This window comes from Zingiber officinale, chromosome 9B (assembly GCF_018446385.1).
Source record: "Zingiber officinale cultivar Zhangliang chromosome 9B, Zo_v1.1, whole genome shotgun sequence".
Classification (NCBI taxonomy): Eukaryota; Viridiplantae; Streptophyta; class Magnoliopsida; order Zingiberales; family Zingiberaceae; genus Zingiber; species Zingiber officinale.
Genome location: NC_056003.1, coordinates 71,242,945 through 71,270,143, shown reverse-complemented (window position 1 = coordinate 71,270,143; position 27,199 = coordinate 71,242,945). Strand labels below are relative to the sequence as shown.

The window sequence follows — 27,199 nt, the reverse complement described above, 5'->3', positions numbered from 1 at the left end:
ATTACTTCGCTACATTGAATTTTTTGTGTAGTAAAATATACTCTATTACTTCTATACTACGATGAAGTAATACAATAATAAAAACTTCAACCAAGACAAATTATGTAGAAGTAAAATTAAACATTTACTGTACCAGAATTCAAAAATTGTGAAGTTGTATATGTATTTTACTTCGTCAAATAACGAAACCTATGAAGTAATATATCATCAACTACTTCAGTCATTTTACTGGTCTCGATGAAGTAATAGAGTTTTTTTTTACTTTGAAAATAGTCCGATTTTGAATCGGTTTTGGACCGGTGATAGACTTCGGTAAACGTGTGGTGAAGTAAAAAATTTACCCTTTTACTTCACGTGCGTCTACTTCGGTAATTATCTACCTATTACTTCGGATATTATCCGAAGTCTATTGTCGATTTTCACATTATGTATTATTGTATTTTTTAATTAATAGATCCTTTATATTTCATTCAAAGAAATTTTCTATTCCTCCAAAGTTTCTCCTCTACATTTTAGCTGAGAGGAAGAATTCAGATATTTATAGTTTGTATTTTTCTATCTTTATTGTATCATTGTATATATTTGTGATTAAGCATAATCCATCAACATGTCCATGGAAGCACAAGTGTCTAGCTAATCATGGAATTGTTTCTCAATGTGTTGCCCCTACAAGAGTCAATGACCAGTACCTTACCAATGTGCTGCTTAAAATCAATGCAAAGGTCCCATATTCCGTCTCACTATCTAGATATTTTTTTCTCACTCTATTTATAATATTTTGTGTTTCCTTCACATATGGATGGTATAAACTCTTGCCAATTGAAATATCATCAGCTATTCCTCTAGTCTCAAGAACACCGACAATCATTTTGGGCATGGATGTTTCCCATGGATCTCCTGGGCATTCAGATATTCCTTCAATTATTGCGGTATATTTAACATGCCACATTTCTAGTGCTTTCATTACTTCTCTAATTGTGTGACTATAATTACTGTTTGCATTTGTTTTTTTCTCTAACTAGTCTTCTTTTGCTATTTCTTATATACCTATCCATTTTGTATGGTTTTAAGGTTGTAAGTTCGAGGCAATGACCATCTATTTCTCACAATAGAGCTTCTATGCGAACACAATCCCCTAAGATCAAAATGATAGGCTCACTTTTTAAGCCTGTAATAGGGAATAAAGGAGAAAAATATGATAGTGACATAATTCAGTTTGTTAACATTTCTAAATTATTTTTTTCAGCTTCTTCATTGAGTATTATTCTTCTTTTAAATGGAATCCATTATCTATGATGTAGGGAGCTGGTGGTCGATTTCTACATCAGTCCAGGAAAAAGAAAACCAGAAAACATTATCATTTTCAGGCAAACTTTGTTCTAGTTTCTAGTATTGGATTAATGCATATGGATCTTGTATCTTGATGGGGGTGTGTTTTCCAATATGTTTGAGCTGTTTGTGATGAGTTCTTGATATTCAGGGATGGTGTAATGAATCACAATTTATTCAAGTTCTTAACATTGCATTGGATCAAATTATTGAGGTATGCCAATGTATAATACATATGCTAATGTCAGTTGAGTCCTGATTTTGTTCAAATTGTTGCTACTATCTGTAGATCTACAAGTTTCTTAATGAATAGTAGTATCCAAAGTTTATATTAACAATTGTCCAGAAAAATCATCATACCAAGTTTTTCCTTCCAAACTCGCCTGACAATGTCTAACCCAGTATGCATTTTATTATTATCGGTCTTCAATTTTATATTATTTTTGAGCCTTTTACCTCCATCAAATTATAAATTTTGAATTTTAAATTTACCTATTTTGGGGATTGTAGGGACTATTATTGATAACAAAATTTGTCATCCAAGGAACTATGACTTCTACATGTGCGCTCATGCCGACATGATTGTAAGTTCTGTTTTTAACAGTTGAATTCAATATGTTGGAGTAATTCAAAATTTTCTTATATTGGCGTTTGTAATTACACAGGGCACAACTCGACCCACTCATTACCATGTGCTAATGGATGAGATAGGGTTTACCGTTGATTCCCTGCAAAAGCTTGTTCATTCCCTTTCTTATGTGTAAGTGTACATGTTTACACATAACTAATACTTTTGTTCTCCAATGTTTGATATCGTAATTGAGATTTTTTTTCCAATCTATGTCCAAATGTTCAGATATTAGAGGAGCACAACTGCGATATCTATTGGTAAGTTGGCAGTTCTTTCTTGATTTGTGTAGTTTGTTATGTTGTTCCTAGTTATATTATATCTATATATAATTTTTCTTTTGTGATGCAGTTGCAACCATGTGTTATGCTCATTTGGCTACTGCAAAAATTGGGAAGTTTGTGAAATTTGAAGATTTATTTGATTCTTCATCCAGCCAAGGTAATTATTGTCTGAGGTAATTATTATTTTTCTGTTATACGATTCTCATTCTGATTCTTCATATATGATTCTTCATCTGTTATGCGATTAGTGCCTTTTCCTATATGATTCTTCATCTATTATGCGATTATTTATCTACACAAATTCTTTATATTTCATTCAAGTAATTATTGTCTTTCCGTCCTATCTACTCCTTTATTGAAGTGTGATTTTCGAATCTAAACTTTTGTAATTTTATGCATTGTTTATCTGGATTCTAGTAGTCAACTTAGTTCACCTTTCTTCTCAAATATCAATTCATTTTAGTGAAGACACATAATTTCTTGTAATGGAGCTTGAAACAACTTTTATTGATTAAATCTATTTGCTATTGAACTGTTAGTACCCCAAGGTAGTTTTGATGTGATCAACCAATTCAGTTTAGGTCCTGTTGGTATTTGATGCGCATAAATTATATACACTTTTATGCATGTTTGGACGCACATCTACTTATATTTCATGAGTATAATCTATGTTTATTGCACCCTATTTCATTATAATGTTATGCTTCCATTATATTCTGTTCAGAGATCTACTCTTTGCATATTTTGATTGATAGGACGCAAATTGGAGCAAAAATGGAGTAAAAACGCACACGAGAATAACTTTGGAAGAGATCAAGCCAAGGCCGTGTGACCCACACGACCGTGCTCCCCCACCAGAGGAAAATCAAGCCACGACTGTGTAAGCCACACGATCGTGTCAATACCCTATGGCCAGGCAGCACACGGCTATGCCAAATGGCACGACCATGCCAACTTTCTAGAGGCGAAGAAAGTCATGGCCGTGTGAATCCACATGACCGTGTGACTTTGGTAGAGAAGAAGAAGGCCACAGCCGTGTGACCCACACGACCGTGTGACCCACACGACCGTGTGACCAGAGCTGAGGCCAAGAAGAAGCCGGCCGACCCACACGACCGTGTGACCCACACGACCGTGTGACCAGAGCTGAGGCCAAGAAGAAGCCGACCGTGTGGATCCACACGGTCGTGCCACGGGGCCGTGTCATGCTAAAACAGAGCTATGCTGAATTCTGGGCAGATTACAGTCTGATCGTAAAACGGCCATAACTTTACGCTTGATTGGAGTTTTTGATTGTTCTTTATACTGAAACGTAGCTAACTTCAAGGTCTACAACTTTTCTTTAGATCTAATAGAGAGATAGCATTGTATACCTGTGCTAAATGGCACGACTGTGCCTCCCGACCACGGGTTCATCTGTACCTCCTCCCAGACTACATACCAAACTTTGAACCGCCATAACTTTTGGCTCGGTTTAAGACAAAGCTCGATCCAATTATTAGATTGTAGATAATTTCAAGATCTATAACTTTGGTTCAGGGTGAATCATGAGAAAACCTAGTTTAATGGGTAAAAACCCAATTTACCGAACCCCTATAATCCTATTTTTTCTGGGCAGTTTGGAGGAGGTATAAAAGGGTCAAGAACCTCATTCTTTGACACATGTTGGGTTTTGAACTTCGTCCCTTTCCTTGGGAAAGGGTTCTCCCCTTAGGGGGAAAGCCTAGAGCTTTATTCATCTCCATCCCTTGATGATCCTTACATCTTCGGAGCAAGGAGGCATCCCCAAGACATCGAAAACATCGGCAAACATCTCTTCTTCCCCTTCTTCTCACATCTAGGGTTGTAAGTATGCTTTACTTTATGTTTTGGGGCTATTCTTTCTTTGCAATGGAGAAGATCTCCTTTTTAGGATTAGGGAGTATTTGTGATGTGATGGAGATGTAAAACTATGTGGATTTGCCATGTTTCTATTCAATGACTTATTAATGCCTTCTTCATGCTTGATGAAATGTGTGTGTGAAGCTTATATATATTTTTTGCAGGTTTTATCAAATGGTTGTGTAGAATTGTTAATCTCATAGGGGGGCTACTCTAAATCATATGACTAAGGGGCGTCAATGATAGGCTACCCTGCTAATGGACGTCTAGGGTATCACCTTGAAAGGAGAAACAAATCTCCACAAGGAAGTAGGGGATTGGGCATAATCACTATTTTTATTTCTATATTATTGTGTGTTAGTGTGTTTCTACGTTGTATGACCAAGGGGTGTTAGTGACAGGTTGCCCTGCTAATGGACTTTATAGGAATTACTTCCATTTAGTTGTATAGGACATGTAGTAGGAGATCATGCCGGCTTATCCACTGCAGGGGAGAGTCAGTAATGCATCTAACTTCCTACAAGAGCATGAATATAGAGGATAGGAACTAAGCAATCTATGTAACATCGCCTAGCATCACAAGGAAATTGAAATCCTAGAATCACACCTTAAACTATCTCTCACATCCTCTTAGCTCAACCCCTCTCAAGATCCACCATCTCTTCTCTCTTCTTTTTCTCTTACTTTCTTTTTCAACCAATCTTACGTTTGTCTAGATGATTCACCGTGTGAAGTTAACTAGTGCTTAATCAACAGTCCCTGTGGTATTAATAATCTTTTATATTACTGATGATGTAACCATGAACTTATGGTGACGTAACAGTATTTAACCCTTGTGTCTAAGTGTGTAGGAACTTAGGAGCATAGAAAGTCGTGCGAAAGACGTAGCTAACGAGAAGAATGGCACGGGAGAGAGCTGACGGGCTTGGTGCATCCGAGGGATGAGATGCTGTGGAAGAGTACGTGGGCAGACGAGAAGGAGGTGCTCGGCGTTTCCGAGGGACGAGAAGCAGGGCGGAAGATTGCTTTAAGGCCAGAAGTTGGGTTCGAGTGAGCCCTATTCCGAATGGCCGAGATCACCCAAGGGAGAAGATCTAGAGCAGAAGACCCGGACCAATATGAGCGGAACCAGAGCAGAAGATCTAGACCGAAAAGTCAACTGGAAGCTAACTTTCTAGTTCAGGCACCCAAAATCAAAATTTATCTAAAACAAGACATGGCGCGTTGCGTTGCAATAGGGATAAAGTTTTATCCCCCTGGAGGTGCCTGGAACCCTTCCAGGCGCCTCGACCAGGTCTATAAATATAACCCTGGTTCAAATGGTTCAGAACAATACTTGTAAACATTTCTAGTTTGTTCTACTACTTGTTTGTGAGCCATCATTGCTATAAGAGGCTTCTTTGCCTAAAAGAGACTTTGATAGTGAGCTTCAACTTCCTTGAATTAATAACTTTCCAAGTTATAACCAAGTAAATCTCGTTGTGCCTCTTCTTTCTAGTTTCTTATTTATTTTATGCAAGTGTTAGTTTAATTAAGCTATAATGTTTGAGGAAGGTTCGTGTTATTTTTGCAGGGCTATTCACTTCCCTCTACTTGGACGCCAAGGGACTTACAAGTGGTATCAGAGTGGGTTCACTACAGGAGGACTAATCACCGAATGAAACACACGAGATGGCTGGACAGAGCATTAATCCACCAAAGTTTGAGAGAAAATTTGTGAGCTAGAAGAAAAAGATGGAGGTATTTTTTAAAATAGATTTTGAATTATTAATAATTATGAAATTGTAACGCCCGCCCTCCCTGCTAACCCTAAGGGACGGGGCTACGATACTCTATGTACGTATTACAGCGGAAGACTTAAAAAATTATTTTTCTTAACTTATTTCAAACCGAACTACACTAACATGGTTTCATAACATGATAACAAAATCAATAAAAACTTAACATCAAGTCACCAATAGTGTATTACATTTCACAAAACCAAAGCATAGTTCTTAAAGGTTTTAAAGCAGGTTCTTAATTAGTTGCCTAGCCACCGCCACACACATCTTCGTTGCCCCTCCCGCTGCTCCTTTAACTCATCCAGCTTTTTCCTTTATCTGTGGTACAAGGAAAGTAAGCTATGAGCACTCATGGCTCAGTAAGTTCCTTTCCTACTCACTAAAACCAAAAATCAGCACATAATCAAGAATGTATCAACAAGTCATAATCTCAACTAATCATGGCATAACCTAGCATTCTATTCAAGCATATCATGCATCATAATATAATCACCACTAGTCATGGCATATCAAACATCATCATGGCCGAAACATATACCTAGTGCATTGCATAAAACATAGCTAGACATGGCATAACAACCAAGTATCATGGTATATCAAAGCATGGCCGAAACATGTATATCAAAGCATCATAATTATGGCCGAACATGTACATCAAGGCATCATCATATCCATGGCCGAAATCTATATATCAAGCATCAACATATCCATGGCCGAAACATGTCTATAAGGTATAGCATGAACATAACATAATCATACCTTATCATGGCATATCATAATCAAGAGCATAGCATGAAACATAGCATAATCATAAGGTGTATGCAATATGATTTTGGAAAACATGTATCCGAAAAACATGTGTATGTCTCATGATCTTTAAAACCATTTTCTTTTACATATATATACTTGAAAGTAATCTCAACATAAGGGGGATCCCGGCTATGTACCACTTACATATTGCGCGCAACCTCGTAGGTCCAAGGTAGCAAGTCTTGAACCCTACGAGGCAAACATACTAGGCCCTTAGTCCTAGGGGCACTTAGGAGCCCATCCCTAACGAGGTCCTTAGTCCCCGGGGCGCTTATGGAGCCCACCCTTGGTACAAGCCACTCACACATAAAGTAAAGTACATGTCATACATATCATGTATCATAAAAGCATGCATCACTTAGGCACACATCGTATCATAAAGGTATACATCACTTAGGCATACATCATGTCATAAAAGTATGCATCACTTAGGCATACATCAAGTCATAAAAGTATGCATCACTTAGGCATACATCATGTCATAAAGGTATGCATCACTTAGGCATACATCACATCATAAAGGCATGCATCACTTAGGCATACATCATGTCATAACAATATGCATCACTTAGGCATAGATCATAAAAACATGCATATCTTAAGCATAAAGCATATCATCAAGCATGCATGATTTAACCACATAGCATATCATGAAAGCATGCATATTTTAAGCACTAAACATAGCATTAAAGCATGCATAATTTAATCACATATCATAACATAAGCATGCATATTTTTAGCACAAAGCATATCATATCATAAAAGCATGCATATCATATCATAAGTCATAAATCACAAGCATACATATTAAGCATAAGGGTGTATCTTGTGATTATCCTATCATAGGAAACATGGTATCATATTCATCTTGGTTCTAAGCTTCCTAAACCCTTGTGGCCGAAACCCCTTTAGAGCTTAATTTAGGTTAAACACAACATCCAAGCATGTGGCACCTAAATTATCATCATAACATTTTCATAGGAAGCATTATAAACATGATTAACTTAGTTTCTAAGTTCTTCAAGTCCCTAATTTCATGTGGCCGAAACCTTAAGGTGTGAAACAAGGTTCCATATGACATAAAAGCATGGACAACTTTAAATCATATTTATAACATTTTACCAAGGAACAAGGTAAACACATTTGACACATTTGAATTAGTTCCTAAGTTCTTTAAGCCCTTAACATATGTCATGGCCGAAATTTAACAAGTTCTCATTAGGGCTACAAACAAGCATACAAGCATGTGAACTTGGACTAACCTTATGTATAAATTCATACAAGGCATCATACAATAGTTATGGCCGAAACATACCCTAGCATCATTTTAGGTCATAAAACAACATATAGCAATTGAACCTTGGCTTTCTACTTATCATATTTCATGTAGAGTGACATGAGCATATTTAATTTAAGTCCTAGGGTCCCTAGGGCATCTAAACCTTCATGGCCGAGACTTACAATGATCCATCTAGGTCATGAAAAATTATACAAGCATGTGACACAAGCAATAGGTTATCATATTTTCATAAGAAGCATTTTAACACCTTTGGTTTAAATTCTAAGGCCTCTAGGTCATTTAAACCCTACTTGGCCGAAACTCATCAGTGTTTAAACTTGCTTCAAATAACATAAAAACATATGAAGTCATACGAGTTTCATAGCATATGTAAAGACAAGCATAATGAGTATACATATGAATTGTGTCTTAGGCTTTCTAGGTTTCTTTTTCTCTTTTTCTTTTATTTTTTTCTCATGGCCGAAACCTACCATTCTTTAGCTAGGTTCTTAAGTGGCCTAAAGCATGAACAACCTAAGTAAGTTTCATGGCAAAAGTTACTAAGAAACATATATACAAATTGGTTCATGAATAAGCTAGGACCCCTTGTGGTCATACATGTTATATGTCATGCAACTAATTTTTCTACACCCTAATTAAGCATGAGGGCAGTGAACAACTTTCATATCTAAATAGCACAGAGGTCTTGAGCATATTAAAATTTTGTTTAAGCTTTTCTAAGCTATCCATCTCATCATGGCCGAAAAACCCTAAGAAGAAGTTCATGAAATTCTAGCAATATTCAAGCATACAAATCCTTTAAGATCTTTGTATTCTATCACATGAGCATGGTTATTTAAATTTAAAGGTCTTCCTAACCCTAAACCCTTTCTTGACCGAATCATATGAGTGGGTTTTCTTTTAGTTTCAAATATCTTCTAAGGAAGAAAACTAATACATGATCCTTAATATTTCATAGGGAGAACCTTGTACTAGTTGGGTAAAATAATAAATTTCCCTAGCCTCTTAAGAATATTTTTGGCCGAAATTCTAGGGTTCAGTACTCCTCTGATCAAGCATCATATAGGTATAAAATCATGAAGAAGAACCCCTCTACATAGCATAGAAAAATCTATCATGTAGTGAAGACTAGTTTAAACATCATTAGATTTTTTTGAAAGCCCTTCTTGGCCGAATTTTCTCAAACTTGTTTCTAGGTTTTAAAATCTTCATAAAATCCGAAAAACACTTAAAATGCCTTGTACCACAGGTGAGGGGAAGCTTACATCCTTTTCGCTTGTGGATCTAAGGTATGGTGAAGAAGAAGTAGTCTCTTCTTCTAGTTCCTTTCCCTTGATTCCTTTGCTAAGTCCTCCTTGTATCTTAGGCTTTCTTAGGGAAAAACATGGCTTTGGGGTCGAAGATGGAGGAGAGGGGACTGTGGTGTTCTCGGTGAGGGAGAGGATGGAGGAGAGAAAATGAGAGAAAAATAGTTTTCTCTTTTCTTGCTCCCTTTTATGTTAAGGGGGAAGAAGTAGCAAACTTAGTTTTTGCTTTCCTTCTCCCTTAGCCTTTTTTTTCTATTTTTATTTTTATTTTTATTTATTTATTTATCCTCATCATTCATGGTGAAATAAGGGGGAATGAATCCCCTAAATTTCTCTTTAAGTTTTCGGCAAAATCAAAGAGGAAGAGGGAGAGGAAGGGAGGAAGGCAAGTTGCCTTTCTCTTGCTCTTTTCTTGTTTCCTTTTGGCTAGCTTTTACTTTCATTTTTATCATAAGTTTCCCTCCTTTGCTGTCAACATATTATTCCTATCCCAACTGGTTATTACCCATTAATTCTATGAAATATAATATAAGAGGTTCAAGGTTCAATCCTTGACCTCTCCCTATTTTTATTTCTTTTTATTTCCTTTTTGGTTCAACTCACTTCTTATTATTTTCTAAGCCAAAATCCCACATTCATATATTTATCTTACAAGCTTAGTGGGTATTACAGAAATGTAGTTTTGTAGCCCTAAAAGATAAAGAAGAATATCAATGACGAAGAAGGAACAAACTGATTTCGTGCAAATGACAAAGCAGAATTTCATCTTCTTAGCGTTTTACCACTTTAAGAAATCAACCACATCGGAGTCTATGAGTCAACCAAGGAGATCTGGGAGAAATTCTTGGAACTACACAAAGGGACCTCAGAGGCAAAACTACCAAGATGGTACTTGCTTTGGAACCAGATTAGCAACCTTCGGTTAGAAGAATGCGAAGCCATCACACACCTCCACTCAAGAATCAAGGAACTCATCACCGGGCTCACGAATCTCAGAGAAAAGGTAAGTAATCGATATTCACTAAGGTACACGCTTAACGTATTTCCTATAACTACTGAATGGACATCATTAGTAGATGCTTATTATATATCTAAGGATCTAGAATCAAGTACTTTAGAAGAAATGTTTTCAACTTTTGAAGTTCATGAAATGAGATGTGTAGATCTGAAGAAGGAGCCAAAGCACAATATTGCCTTAAAGGCAAAGATGGATGAACAAGATTCTGAATCTTTTCTCGAGGACGATAAAATGACATTCATGGTAAGTAGATTTAAAAAAATTATTTAAATATAAAAGATTTAATCAAGTGTAGGGTACGAAAAGAAAAAGAAAGATAAGATGCTACCACTGCAATGAAGAAGGACACGTAAAAGATAATTACCCTAAATTGAAGAGCAAGGACAAGGACAAGGGCAAGGACAAAGAACAAAATAAGAAGCCAAGACAAACCAAGCATAATCTAAAGGCGACGTGGGATGAAATGTTGTCTGAGTCAAAGATTGAAGCCCTTGTCAGACTTGCGCTAGTGGCAAGTCACCAAGAAGACGAAGATGAAGCAAGCTCATCTGAAATGAGCATCGAGAGCATCGATGAAGGGGGAGCGACATCGAAAGAAAGAAGCACTTCGGGGGGAGCTTCAGATTGCGAGATGGACGAGATAAGTCAGGTACGGTCTCTTCCTCCTACCAAGTCATTTTAGTTTATAAAACTATTATCAAAAAATTATTGTAAATTAGAAAAAGAAAATAAAGATTTAAAATCAACCTTAGCTATATCTCGTCGATTAGAAGATCTCGATAATATTAAAATTGAAATTAAAAAATAGAAAATAGAAATAGAGGATCTTGAAAAATTTAAAATTGAGAATGCAAATTAAAAAATTTTGCATGTTTAAATTTGTCTGCTTCAACTTTTAGAAATTATAAAGGATTAAATTGGCAATTAAGATATTACAAGGGGATAATTAGAAAATTATCTAGAAAATATATTCCTTAGAAATTTTTAATTAACCTAGTAGGAAGGAACCTATATTGGGTTCCAAAAACATGCTTAAGTTAATTATTTTTTTTTTAGCTTTCAGAGAGATAGTTAAATATTTAATTTTTTTAAAAGACTTTGTCTAGAAAGTTGTTATTATTCCAATATCCAATAAGGCCTAGTACCTCGCCATAGCCTAGAAGTCGATTACTAAAATAAAATATTTAATTGACTAACTATGAAGCATTTAATTAATTTAAATTATGCTTTAAATAATTTGTAAAAATTTCTATTAAAAAAATATTTTGATCGTTAAAATTTATTTAACAAAAATCATATTTGTTAGAATTATTTTAGCAAATTTATTTTTTTATGAGAATTTATCTAAACAATCTGTTAGAAAATTTTCTATGAATTAGTTATCCAAATACAAACTTTAAAAAATATGTTTAAAATTTAACTTTTTTGATTTTTTTTTTATTTTTCTTTAGACTTTAATTTTTGATTTTCCAAAGTCATTTTAATAGTACCCTATTTAATGTGATCAAAGGGGGAGAAGGAAAGATTAAGTCTAGGGGGAGGATAATTTAATTTTTTGCACATTATTGAGTTACAAATTTATTACATTGTTATTATTTCTGTATGTTTGTTTACCCTAACTTAACTTGGATTATTCACAAAAAAAAGGAGAAGATTGTTAGTACCTAAGGTATTTTTGATGTGATCAACCAAGTTAGGTTAGGTTCTGTTGGTATTTACCTCTTGTGTCTAACTATGCAGCAACTTAGGAGCATAGAAAGTCGAGCGAAAGATGCAGCTAGCGAGAAGGATGACACGAGAGAGAGCCGACGGGCTCGGTGCGCCCGAGGGATGAGATGCTGCGAAAGAGTATATGGGCAGACGAGAAGGAGGTGCGCGACATTTTCGAGGGACGAGAAGCCGGAGCGGAAGATTGCTCAAAGGTTGGAAGTTGGATTTGGGTGAGCCCTATTCCAGATGGCCAAGATCATCCAAGCAAGCAGTGCCACAGTAGAAGACCCGGACCAATGCGAGCGGAACTAGAGCGGAAGACCTGAATCAAAAAGTCAACTAGAAGTTGACTTTCTGGTCTGGGTGCTTGGAACCCTTTCGGGCACCCGAAATTAAAATTTATCCAAAACACGACGTGGCATATTGTGTTGCGACAGGGATAAAGTTTTATCCCCTTAGAGGCACCTGGAAGGGTTCCAGGCGCCCCAACCAGGGCTATAAATATAACCCTGATTCAAATGGTTCAGAACAACACTTGTAAACGCTTTTACTTTGTTCTACTACTTGTTTGTGAGCCATCATCACTGTAAGAAGCTTCTCCACCTGAAGGAGATTTTGATAGTGAGATTCAACTTCCTTGGATTAAGAACCTCCCCGGTTGTAACCAGGTAAACCTCGTTGTACCTCTTCTTTCTAGTTTCTTTTTTATTTTATGCAAGTGTTAGTTTAATTAAGCTATAATATTCAAGGAAGGTTCATGTTATTTTTATAGGGCTACTCATTTCTTTCTAGCCAGATGCCAAGGGACCTACATGAACTTTTTGCAGACTATCAATTTGAATGAGCAAGTTTATCTTAGAGAAGCTTATTTTGCTATGTTTGAGATAAAATCTTTCTTTTCTTTGTATGACATTTTGAAATGGTTTTTGATGATTTTATTTCTTTTGATGGCAACCTATTTTTCACATTCTCTGTATCTATATACGTTGGTATATATATTTAATTGTGCGTTATTATGTTTGTATACATGTGTGTTTTTAGAAGCATTAACATGTTTTTCTCTTAAAAAATTAAGAGTGAATACTCTTCTCAGATGTATACTAACATGTTTTTGTTTCTAACTAAATGTATTTATATTTGTTTATATGGCTTCAAATGGAGGTCCAAGATTTCCTGCTTCCTTGCATTTTATTGATCCTTCTGGGTGATTAAATTTCTATCAACAAGTAATTATTTCTCGTCTTTCATCATAAAGATTATGGAAAATTCAATCATTATATTCTGTTCATAGCTATATTTTCTGTATACAATTAACTTGATTATGCTTCGGGCAATAGTAGGAGTTGGGGAGGTTCTATAGAGTGAGGTGAGGGTGATTCATTCTCTCAAATATTCTTTTTTTGTTATTTAAGTTAACTCTTTAACAAATCATCATTAATTATTTGGTACAGTGTCAAATACATCTATATTCCATAGGCATTGAAATTAGCTTATTTTGATCTTCTTATAAGCTGAGTTGAATTAACAATGACAAATAGTTTTTCTAGACATAGGTAGATAATAATGGCAATAGCAACAGTTTGATAGGTTGGGAGAAGACAAAATAGCAGAACCTATCCTGAGTTTCAATAGTTCTTCATTGCACTTGTTCCAGACATTTTTTTATTGATCCAACTAACTAAAGTGAGGTTAGAAATAGTTCATGCCCTAAGTTCCTGGGCAATTTTCTTTTTTCTTTTACTTTCAATAGATAAACTTTCAAAGATTTCTAAAAAATCCTTTGGTATTTTAACACTTCCATTTCTAGCTTGTTTATTAGAATTTGCATGAAAAAAATTCTCCATTAGAAGGTTATACTACAGCAGTCCAGTAACATACTTCTATCTCCTTTCTTTGGTTGTTTTTATTATGTCTTCTATAGTCATATTTTAGGCTATGTTTTGTATTTTGAGGAGCCTGTTGTGATACAGTACGATAGGATGTGGAAGAACAGGTTTAAATAATGTTACATGCATTTACAACATGTTGAGATATATCTTATGTGCTCTTTTCTCTTAACAAGGTTTACAATTGTATAATTAATATTTATTTTGTTATCCTAGCTATTAGTCAATTTTATACCACCAAATTCATGTTATGCACCAATTTCTAAAAAAGCCTTCAATGTGTGAATATACCTTATTTTAATTTCATTTATGTTATGATATTTTTCTTGTCCGGGTGCTATCATTGGTTTGTTGAATAAATATTTAATCATTCTCTAGAATTATAAAGGCGAAGATTATAGGACAATGATAAGAAATAGTAATTAGATGCTTTGAGGGTAGGATTGGGTGAGGGTAACAAATCTCTCATGACTACAAGTAGCATTTATCTTATTATTTAATATTTTTAGTAACACCAAATCCCATCCATCTTATAGTAGCCAACCCCTTTATTAGGCAATTATTTTAAGGATACAACATTGTGTTGGTGCTGGAAGCATCCGACGATCGAACCCGTGTTTTGATAATGGTAAAGGGTTCAAAGTTAAGTTGGTTTGAGATCTAACAGTTTGAATAATCTTGCAGGAAAGTCCTAAGTGTACTTAGGCAAAAGTCCTAGTTGCGGTTAGGAAGGTGGAAAACCCTAGGTTATAGGGGGTGGTAACTCTATGCAGAAATTCTTGGCGGGTCGAGAGCTTCAAGCAAAAGTTCTAGGGGGTGGTAACCTAGGTGGAAAGTCCTGGTGTCGCGAACCAGGTGGAAGACTGGACAGGTCGGGGAGCAGGCATCCAGTAGAAAGTCCAGAAGCATCGAGCGCCAAGCAAAAGTCCAGTCGATCTGGAGGATCGTGCTGGTATCAGGTAAATCTCCTGAGTGGAGTAGGTGAGGACACATTCCCCGCAGAGGGAACAGTAGGCGTCGAATTGACCTAGGGTTTCCAATTGGAAATCCGAAGTCAGACCCAAATAGTCCAAAGACTATCAATATCTCATTTACTATGACTGTGCTAACTTTATTTTGCAGGGTTTGTGTTTGAGACTAACACATTTTGCAGGAACAAAGGAGCAAGTCACACCTCGGATGAACAGTGTCCGAGGCGCCTCCATGGAGCTTGGAGGCGCCTCAGGTGCAGAGGGTGAGCTAGCTACGCAGTAGGCTTGGAGGCGCCTCAGACAGAGCTGGAGGCGCCTTGGACCAGAGCTTGGAGGCGCCTTGGAGGGGCTATGATGGCGCCTCAAATAGGATAAGAGGTGAACTTTTCAGCACTAATCCACGCAGCTGACTGGGCGTGTTGGAGGCGCCCTGGATGGTGTTGGAGGCGCCTCTAGCAGTGCATAAAAGGGGTCTCGAGGCAGCAATCAAGATAATAATTCTTAAGTGCTTCTACTACAATGTGCTGCTCCAAAAGACGCCCTGAAGTGCTGTTACAAGCCCCCGACGACCCGGAGCTCCGAGATTTTGATTCTGTCGTCGGTATAATAGTTCTTTATTGCACTTAATGTAATACAAATTTGTACTCTTTTTCTGAGCTTATAGTTGTTGCCCACCGGAAGCGATCAACGATCACGGGCCTTGGAGTAGGAGTCGCCATAGGCTCCGAACCAAGTAAATCCCTGGTGCCTTTCTGTGTTTGTTGTCTTTTACTTTATTTCGCTGCTTTAACTCGATAGTTTTACGAATCTGAAATGCGAAATAGCCATGAGCACTGTTCACCCCCCTCTAGCGCTTCTCGATCCAATAATTGGTATCAGAGTGGGGTCGCTTCGTTTTGGTACAACCACCAATCAAGCATTTTTTTGTTGTGGTTATTTTCAGTTTTACGGAGTCAATTAGAATTATCTTAATAGCTTCATTCTAATTCTTTTTACGAATCAGTTTTTGCTCAAAATTGGTGCAACACCACTGAAGCTCGTTATTTTAAATTTTTCCCGCACTACTAATCCAAGACCTAGTCTTGGGACATCTCGTTCTATTTTGTTCTTGCATATTAATTAAATGGCCCAACAAGAAGGTTACAGCACCGTTCATCCCCCTCTCTTCACGGAGAAGATTTCGGGTACTAGAAAGGACGAATGGAAAATTTTCTAAAAATCCAGTTCGAGACCGCTTTTCGCGTCGTGGAAACCCCGAATCACCCAAAGCCGTAGATCCGTGCAAGGAAAACCGAACGAAAATTATGAGTACGAGTTTCAAAACTTCTAGATCTACTCCTAGATCTATGTGTTAAGGAGTATACCTTGAAGCGTGCCCTTTCGCGTTCCCGCTCGTCCAAGGAATTACCGGATTTCTAGACCGTCAAGCGTTGGTCCTCTAGAAGTATCCACACGGACACGTAGGTGGAGAAAACCTCACACAAAGGTGTGAGAGCACCTTGGTAAGATTCGGCCAAGCAAGGAGGAGAGGGAGAGGGAGAGCTTGAGAGGAAGAAGATACAATAATTAATCACTTGAATGAAAATGAATCCATATTCATTCAAATTGTGGCCGGCCACATTTCCCAAATGTAACCCCCTCATTAATGCATTAAGTTGTCATCAAAGAGGGAATGTAACCTCCATGAGGTGGTACTCACTAGTGACTCCAATGAGGTGGCAACCATGATGATGTGGTGCATCATCATTGGTCCACATCAATGCCAACTCACCAATGAGGTGGCATAAAGTCAAGTCAAACTTGACTTTTAATCTTCCTCTCAAGTCAAGTCAAACTTGACCAAATCTCTTCCATGGTTGATCTAATCTAACCATTTGATTCAAGCCAACTTAATATAATGAATCTAATTCATTAAATTAAGTTGATTTAATGAGTCATAATCTAAATTAGACTCATTTAATACATGAATCAACTTGAGTCCAACTCAAGTTAGCCCAATTAGGATTACTCTTAATCCAATTTGATACATCAAATGAATCTAATCCTCTTGGTTCATCATATGAACCAAATCTCCATTTAATTGTCCTTAGTGTGTGACCCTATAGGTTCTTGTAACGTTGGCAATGCCCTAAACCCATTTAGGAGCATAAGTAATGAGCGGTATCTAGCAACACATCATTACTACCCAAGGTACAAGAATGTCGAGATCCGACATCACCTTGTGACTACTAATTGTGACTCCTCACAAAATATGACGAGTGTCCTTCTATCCTAGACATCTAGATTGATCAATGTGAGGCATAGACCGTGTCATCCTCTGACCAATCTAAATCTTGAACTCCAAGTAGACTCACTAAATCAAATGAGCTCAATATCCCATATTGACTCATTTGGTAATGGCCATGCACTTCGTGGTCTCACTCTATCAAGAATACCGATGTCTCTCCCGTAATATAGGAGGGATAGATCCCATCTACATCACTCACATCCCTCTGCATAATTTGTTATATACCGAGTAATCGCCTTTATAGTCCACCCAGTTACGGGTGACGTTTGATGAAACCAAAGTACATAACTCCTTATGTAGGGATCTATGCTGACTTCAGGTCTAAGGACTAGTAGTCATACTAATAGCCACATGAGAAAGTATATGACACTCATATAACGATCCATGATACTTTCTCATGACGGGTCATTCAGTATACATTCTCTAATGTATACCCATGTGTCAACTTGATATCTCTATATCCATGACTTGTGAGATCAAGTCATCGAGTTGACCTACATGCTAGTCTTATTGCATTAACATTGTCCCTGAATGTTAATACTCGACTAGTAATGATTAAGAGTAGTGTTCCCTATATCATCTCACTATCGGTTCAACTAACCGATTGATATAGGTGAGAACCATCTACTCAAGGACATTATTATACTTAGTTTATTTGGCACCAATACAAGTAAGTATAATAACCAAAATCCAAATGCCTTTATTAATATACAAGAATATGATACAATGAGTCCATACAATCATCAAATGATTGGCTCTAGGGCTCTAACTAACAATCTCCCACTAGCACTAGTGCCAATCAGTATAGGCTCTAAGCCCAAATGACCTAGTGTAACTATCATGCTTCCTCTGTGCCAAAGCCTTGGTCAAGGGATCTGCGATGTTAGCCTCTGTAGGTACTCTGCAAATCTTCATATCTCCTCTCTCGATGATCTCTCGAATGAGATGGAAGCGCCGTAGTATGTGTTTGGTCCGCTGGTGTGAGCGAGGTTCCTTCGCCTGTGTTATAGCTCCATTGTTGTCACAATAGAGCTCAATGGGGTCAGCAATGCTAGGAACCACCCCGAGTATCTCTCAGGCTGACGACGTACCCTATCAGACCTGCGAAGAGGTAGGTCTACTTGAACCGGTTGTTGTTCCTCAACTCCTTGTGGAACAACAGCATCCACAACACTTTGTGGTTCCAGTTCAATTTCCATCGAGGCATTAGTGCTATTGTTTGCATCTTGAACTGCTTCAAGATCGAACGCGCTCCCACTAGTCTTTCTAGAAACAAAGTCCCTTTCTAGAAAGACCCAGTCTTTGCCACAACTACCTTGTGCTAACTGGGAATGTAGAAGTAATATCCCTTAGTTTTCTTGGGATATCCGATGAAATAGCACTTGTCAGATTTGGGTCCTAATGTGTCTGAAACTTGACGTCGTACGTAAGCCTCACAGCCCCAAATCCTCATGAAAGACACCTGGCATCTCTCCCAGTCCATATCCTATATGGTGTCTTTATCACGGCCTTGGATGGAACTCGGTTGAGAATGAAAGCTGCCGTGTCTAGAGCATATCCCCATAGATATGTCGGAAGATCTGTGTGACTCATCATAGATCGTACCATATCTAATAGGGTACGATTCCTCCTTTCGGATACATCATTCCACTGTGGTGTTCCAGGAAGAGTGAGTTGAGATAAAATCCCACACTCAGCTAAGTAGTCATGAAACTCATGGCTTAAGTATTCACCACCTCGATCTGATCGAAGTACCTTAATACTCTTGCCAAGCTGGTTCTGTACTTCATTCTTGAATTCTTTGAACTTTTCAAAGGATTCAGATTTATGTGTCATCAAATACACATAACCATATCTACTGAAGTTATCAGTAAATGTGATGAAGTACCTATAACCGCCTCTAGCAGCGACATTAAAAGGGCCACATACATCACTATGTATGAGTCCTAACAAATCAGTCGCTCTCTCGCTGTGCCCACTAAAGGGAGTCTTGGTCATCTTGCCTCGTAGGCATGACTCGCATATGTCATATGATTCAAAATCAAATGAGTCCAGCAAACCATCCTTATGGAGCTGGGATAAGCACTTGTCATTTATATGACCTAAGCGACAGTGCCAGAGATAAGTTTGGTTCAGGTCATTTGACTTGAACTTCTTGGTATTTATGCTATAAATAGGGCTCTCAAGATCTAGAATGTAGAGTCCATTTATCAGAGGTGCACTACAATAGATCATATCGTTTAAATAGACAGAACAACATTTGTTCTTTATTATAAACGAGAATCCTTTCTTGTCCAAACAAGAAACTGATATAATGTTCTTAGTTAATGCAGGCACATAACAACAATCGTCTAACTCTAGTATAAGCCCAGAGGGCAGAGATAGAAAATAAGTCCCTACAGCAACAGCAGCAACCCGTGCTCTATTGCCTACTCGTAGGTCTATCTCGCCCTTTGTCAATGCTCTGCTATTTCTCAGTGCTTGTACATTAGTACAAATGTGCGAAGCACATCCGTTATCTAATACCCACGACGAAGAAATAGAGAGGTTGACTTCTATAACATTTATACCTGAAGTAGAAATCTCATTTCTCTTATTGTTAAGATCTTCCAGGTATCCTGTGAAGTTCCTCTTCCAGTGCCCTGCTTGTCCTTGATATAGTTGACGAAGATGTTCAACCATATCGTAAGCACACATCAACTCATGTTGCTTCTGAAGCTCAGAGTTCATGGTTGCGAGCATTAGACAGGACACATCTAATGCGTCATCTTGATGCTTCTTGTAAGCATCCCGATCTGCTCGCGTGGCAGTGGCAGGAGGAGCCTCCGGAATGGGCTACTCCAGAACGTACAGTTTACGTTCCTGAGTGAGAACTATTCTCAGGTTCCTGTACCAGTCCAGGAAATTTGCTCCGTTGAGCTTGTCCTTCTTAAGGACAGAACGCAGGGAGAAAGAGTTCGTATTCGACGTCATGGTTATCTACAACAGAAAATTTGCAGAAATAAATATCATATTCTTTTAAAATCATTTAATTAGGCCTTTAATTAAATGATGCTCCCATTGAATTCTATAATTCTTGTGGGACAAGATCCACATCATACTAACCCTTGAGTTAGCTTTGGCTAATACGCCCAAGGCTTAGTATGATCGGTAGGTAACGATTACCAATTACATCTCTATGCAACTCTTGTTTATAAAATCAATATCCGCATTTATATTAAAACTCGAGTTAGCTTTGGCTAATACGCCCGAGAGTTAATATAGATGTGATTTTGACCTATCTTTTCCAACCGTTGGAAGAATGCCTATAGTTGACTCGATCTAACCGAGCAACTAGGAATACTCAATCTAATTGAGTTTGTATTCACCCATGTGTTGATAGGCAGGACCAAGATTGTCCCTCCATACCCTACCAAGATAATATGTATTGCTCTGCTTTGGCAGATTCAACAATACATGTGATCGAGGTAGTGATAGGTATCACGGCACGGTTAGGCATTTAGAGTTGGTTCGATCGAGATCTAATCTAATAAAAAAGGATGCATCTTGTGCATGACTTAGATCTAATCTAATCGCAAGGGTACCTCATGTGCACGACTTAGATCTAATCTAATCGTAAGACACTAATTAATTAATTACTTATTAAACATGCATCATATACATAAGCAATTAACTAATTAATCTATTTGTGATTTAGTCATGGCCCCACTATGATCTTCTCAAGCCAATGAGAAGATCGAATGGTCAACCTAGGGTCAACAGCTTCTCCAAGCTCCTCCCTTTGACCACCTTGTGTTGCTCGTACCCGCCTCGGAACTCCGTCTCGTGTGGACCCTCCACCGCTCCAATTTGTACATTACAATTTGAAACTCGAGTTACATTCGTGTCTAAATCTAATTTTCAACCAGAATATATGAGAAAGGCACGACGCGCAGGTCGCGGAAAAATAAAAACATACAACACGCGCAAACACATAACGGCATGCAGGCCGTATTATGAATTACAACACAATCCAATCATATTGGGTTTTTGGGCCATGACTATCACAAAATTAATATATAATTCAAAATTATATATTTTCATAATTTTCTATAATTTTAAAAATAATTTTTTACAATTTTTACGAGTAAAATTGCCCGGCGGTCCCGTTTAGCAGTTTCGGGCGCAATCGCGGAACGGATCCCCTTGCGGGGCCAGGGGCAGCACCCCTACCCGCGATCTAACCATCGCGAGGGTTCCTTTGTGATCCAACAGCGCCTAAACTTGCTGTCCCAAAATGATTTGGGTCGAGACATTGCCGTTTCGGAAAAAAATCTTCCTGGCAAGTTCATTTTTAGCGATTTCGGATGCAATCGCGGAGCAAATCCCCTTGCGGGGTTAGGGGCAGTACCCCTACCCACGATCTAACCATCGTGAGTTTCTCCTTTGCGATCTAATGGCACCCAAGCCCTCTGTCCCAAATGGATTTGGGGCAAAACGAAGTCGTTTAAGGAAAAACTTCCCGGTAGCCGAAGCCTACAAGTGCCGAGATACTTGTGCTTCGCTTCTACGAAAAAATTACCCATAAAAACATAAAAAACTAAATTTTTACAGAAAATCACAGAAGGTTTAGTTTTCATAAAATCAAAAATTAAACTCGTACAAGCCTAGCACGTGGCTCTGATACCACTATTGGGTTTTTCGGGCCGCGAAAACCGCTTTTCGCGTCGCGGAAACCCCGAATCACCCAAAGCCGTAGATCCGTGCAAGGAAAACCGAATGAAAATTATGAGTACGAGTTTCAAAACTTCTAGATCTACTCCTAGATCTATGTGTTAAGAAGTATACCTTGAAGCGTGCCCTTTCGCGTTCCCGCTCGTCCAAGGAATTGCCGGATCTCTAGACCGTCAAGCGTCGGTCCTCTAGAAGTATCCACACGGACACGTAGGTGGAGAAAACCTCACACAAAGGTGTGCTAGCACCTTGGTAAGATTCGGCCAAGCAAGGAGGAGAGGGAGAGGGAGAGCTTGAGAGGAAGAAGATACAATAATTAATCACTTGAATGAAAATGAATCCATATTCATTCAAATTGTGGCCGGCCACATTTCCCAAATGTAACCCCCTCATTAATGCATTAAGTTGTCATCAAAGAGGGAATGTCACCTCCATGAGGTGGCACTCACTAGTAACTCCCATGAGGTGGCAACCATGATGATGTGGTGCATCATCATTGGTCCACATCAATGCCAACTCACCAATGAGGTGGCATAAAGTCAAGTCAAACTTGACTTTTAATCTTCCTCTCAAGTCAAGTCAAACTTGACCAAATCTCATTCATGGTTGATCTAATCTAACCATTTGATTCAAGCCAACTTAATATAATGAATCTAATTCATTAAATTAAGTTGATTTAATGAGTCATAATCTAAATTAGACTCATTGAATACATGAATCAACTTGAGTCCAACTTAAGTTAGCCCAATTAGAATTACTCTTAATCCAATTTGATTCATCAAATGAATCTAATCCTCTTGGTTCATCATATGAACCAAATCTCCATCTAATTGTCCTTAGTGTGTGACCCTATAGGTTCTTGTAACGTTGGCAATGCCCTAAACCCATTTAGGGGCATAAGTAATGAGCAGTATCTAGCAACACATCATTACTACCCAAGTTACAAGAATGTCGAGATCCGACATCACCTTGTGACTACTAATTATGACTCCTCACAAAATATGACAAGTGTCCTTCTATCTAACACATCTAGATTGATCAATGTGAGGCATAGACCGTGTCATCCTCTGACCAATCTAAATCTTGAACTCCAAGTAGACTCACTAAATCAAATGAGCTCAATATCCTATATTGACTCATTTGGACATGGCCATGCACTTCGTGATCTCACTCTATCAAGAATACCGATGTCTCTCCCGTCGTCATATAGGAGGGATAGATCCCATCTACATCACTCACATTCCTTTGCATAATTTGTTATATACCCAGTAATCGCCTTTATAGTCCACCCAATTACGGGTGACATTTGACGAAACCAAAGTACATAACTCCTTATGTAGGGATCTATGGTGACTTTAGGTCTAAGGACTAGTAGTCATACTAATAGCCACATGAGAAAGTATATGACACTCATATAACGATCCATGATACTGTCTCATGGCGGGTCATTCAGTATACATTCTCTAATGTATACCCATGTGTCAACTTGATATCTCTATATCCATGACTTGTGAGATGAAGTCATCGAGTTGACCTACATGCTAGTCTTATTGCATTAACATTGTCCCTAAATGTTAATACTTGACTAGGAATGATTAAGAGTAGTGTTCCCTATATCATCTCACTATCGGTTCAACTAACCGATTGATATAGGTGAGAACCGTCTACTCAAGGACATTATTATACTTAGTTTATTTGGCACCAATACAAGTAAGTATAATAATCAAAATCAAAATGCCTTTATTTATCTAGAATATGATACAATAAGTCCAAAATACAATCATCAAATGATTGGCTCTAGCGCTCTAGCTAACAATCTCCCACTAGCACTAGTGCCAATCAGTGTAGGCTCTAAGCCCAAATGACCTAGTGTGACCATCATGCTTCTTCTGTGCCAAAGCCTTGGTCAAGGGATCTGTGATGTTAGCCTCTGTAGGTACTCTGCAAATCTTCACATCTCCTCTCTCATGTGGCATAAAGTCAAGTCAAACTTGACTTTTAATCTTCCTCTCAAGTCAAGTCAAACTTGACCAAATCTCATTCATGGTTGATCTAATCTAACCATTTGATTCAAGCCAACTTAATATAATGAATTTAATTCATTAAATTAAGTTGATATAATGAGTCATAATCTAAATTAGACTCATTGAATACATGAATCAACTTGAGTCCAACTTAAGTTAGCCCAATTAGAATTACTCTTAATCCAATTTGATTCATCAAATGAATCTAATCCTCTTGGTTTATCATATGAACCAAATCTCCATCTAATTGTCCTTAGTGTGTGACGCTATAGGTTCTTGTAACGTTGGCAATGCCCTAAACCCATTTAGGAGCATAAGTAATGAGCGGTATCTAGCAACACATCATTACTACCCAAGTTACAATAGTGTCGAGATCCGACATCACCTTGTGACAACTAATTGTGACTCCTCACAAAATATGACGAGTGTCCTTCTATCCTAGACATCTAGATTGATCAATGTGAGGCATAGACCGTGTCATCCTCTGACGAATCTAAATCTTGAACTCCAAGTAGACTCACTAAATCAAATGAGCTCAATATCCCATATTGACTCATTTGGGCATGGCCATCCACTTCGTGGTCTCACTCTATCAAGAATACCGATGTCTCTCCCGTCATATAGGAGTGATAGATCCCATCTACATCACTCACTTCCCTCTGCATAATTTGTTATATACCCAGTAATCGCCTTTATAGTCCACCCAGTTACGGGTGACGTTTGACGAAACCAAAGTACATAACTCCTTATGTAGGGATCTATGGTGACTTCAGGTCTAAGGACTAGTAGTCATACTAATAGCCACATGAGAAAGTATATGACACTCATATAACGATCCATGATACTTTCTCATGGCGGGTCATTCAGTATACATTCTCTAATGTATACCCATGTGTCAACTTGATATCTCTATATCCATGACTTGTGAGATCAAGTCATCGAGTTGACCTACATGCTAGTCTTATTGCATTAACATTGTCTCTGAATGTTAATACTCGACTAGGAATGATTAAGAGTAGTGTTCCCTATATCATCTCACTATCGGTTCAACTAACCGATTGATATAGGTGAGAACCATCTACTCAAGGAAATTATTATACTTAGTTTATTTGGCACCAATACAAGTAAGTATAATAACCAAAATCCAAATACCTTTATTAATATACAAGAATATGATACAATGAGTCCATACAATTATCAAATGATTGGCTCTAGGGCTCTAACTAACAGTATTAACATTCAGGGACAATGTTAATGCGATGAGACTAGCATGTAGGTTAACTCGATGACTTGATCTCATAAGTCATGGATATAGAGATATCAAGTTGACACATGGGTATGCATTGGAGAATGTATACTGAATGACCCGCCATGAGAAAGTATCATGGATCATTATGAGTGTCATATACTTTCTCGTGTGGCTATTAGTATGACTATTAGTTCTTAGACCTAAAGTCACCATGGTTCCCTATATAAGGAGTTGCATACTTTGGCTTTATCAAACGTCACCCATAATTCGGTCGACTATAAAGGCGATTACAGGGTATGTAACAAATTATGCGGAGGGATGTGAGTGATGTAGATGAGATATATCCCTCCTATATGACGGGAGCGACATCATTATTCTTGATAGAGTGAGACCACTAAGTGCATGACCATGCCCAAATGAGTCAATATGAGATATTGAGCTCATTTAATTAGAGTGAGTCTACTTGGAGTTCAAGATTTATATTGATTAGACGATGACATGGTCTATACCTCAAATTGATCAATCTAGATGTAAAGGATAGAAAGACATTATCATATATTATGAAGGGTCACAATTAGTAGCCACAAGGTGATGTTGGATCTCAACATTCTTGTAACTTGGGTAGTAATGATGTGTTACTAGATACCGCTCATTGTTTATGCTTCTAAATGGGTTTAGGAGCATTGCCAACATTACAAGAACCTATAGGGTCACACATAAAGGGCAATTAAATGGATAATGAGTTCATATGATGAACCAAAAGGATTAGGTTCATATGATGAACCAAATTGGATTAAGAGTAATCCAAATTAAACTAATTGAGTTGGACTCAATATTCTGTGATTGGTTTTGCTTTGTCGAGGAGTCAAGCCGGGCCATCCCGCGGTGAGTTCTTTTGGTATTTTTGGTGTTTGTTGGTTGTTTTCCACTGTGTTTGATTTACCAGCCGAGTGGGCTGCCTATTATCTGCATGGATGTGATTTGTTCTAGTCGTGTTGGCTATATTTTGCATCTGTTATACCTGTTAGCTATGTATACTAGTTCATTTGTCACCGTTACAGGGGAGGTGCTGCCCGATTCTCGTCGGACAACCTTACTCTCGAGCGTGACAATTTATTGGTATCAGAGCCACAGGTTACGATGCTTATTTCACAAGTTTTTGATTTTTCATGGTTTAATTCCTTGAAGTGGCTTTTTGGGATTTGGGACTAGGCAGTGGCAGAACACCTCCAAGTTATAGGCTGTAAGTTTTATAAGTATAATTATAAAATTGTTGGTAGTACTTATTAGTTGTTGCTATCAGGTATGAGACGAGGTCGGTCAGCAGCCGGTTCTCGTCGTGGTCCGGGACGATCACGGAAACAACCCATCGAGGATGGGGAACCAGAACCAGTGACTCAGGAGGTAGATTCTTCTAGGGATCCAACTCATGTTTAGACGGTTAGTCGGGGACAGACCCATCCGACTCCTCATAGAGATCAGGGATGTCAGTCTCAGGAGATCCCTTCGGTAGTACCACCTGTGAGAGATCAGGGATTTCAGACACAGGTAATTCCTTTTGTGATACCATCAGTGGAACCTACACCTGCTACTACTGATTGGATGCGGGATAGAGCTCGTATACTGTTGCTAGCGAGGTCATTCAAGGATAGAGTTACTTTATACCCAGGCGAAGCTGACCCTTGGGCTGCTCATAGCTGGTTGAAGAATTTGGAAAGCACTTTCGGGTACATGAGCTGTACAGATGAAGAGAAAGTGGAATTGGCTACAGTTCACCTCCGAGATCAGGCGGTCACATGGTGGGAGATGCAGAAGACGATCTTCGGGGAGCAACACATCACATGGTTGATGTTTCATAATGCTTTCAAGAGACAGTATTTCCCTGCTACCTTTTGTCTTGCTCACCGCCAGGAGTTTCTGAACCTCAAGTAGGGCGATCGTTCAGTATTGGAATACAATGCAGAGTTCAGTAGGTTGGCTAAATTTTGTCCTCAGCTAGTGGCACAGGATTACAATCGGAT

At 38.1% G+C, this 27,199-nt stretch overlaps 1 pseudogene; it reads left to right on the top strand.

The window, feature by feature from the left end:
- The first annotated feature begins 237 nt into the window (after window positions 1-237).
- LOC122023052 lies at window positions 238-27,110 on the top strand (annotated as a pseudogene).
- The last annotated feature ends 89 nt before the right edge of the window (window positions 27,111-27,199 follow it).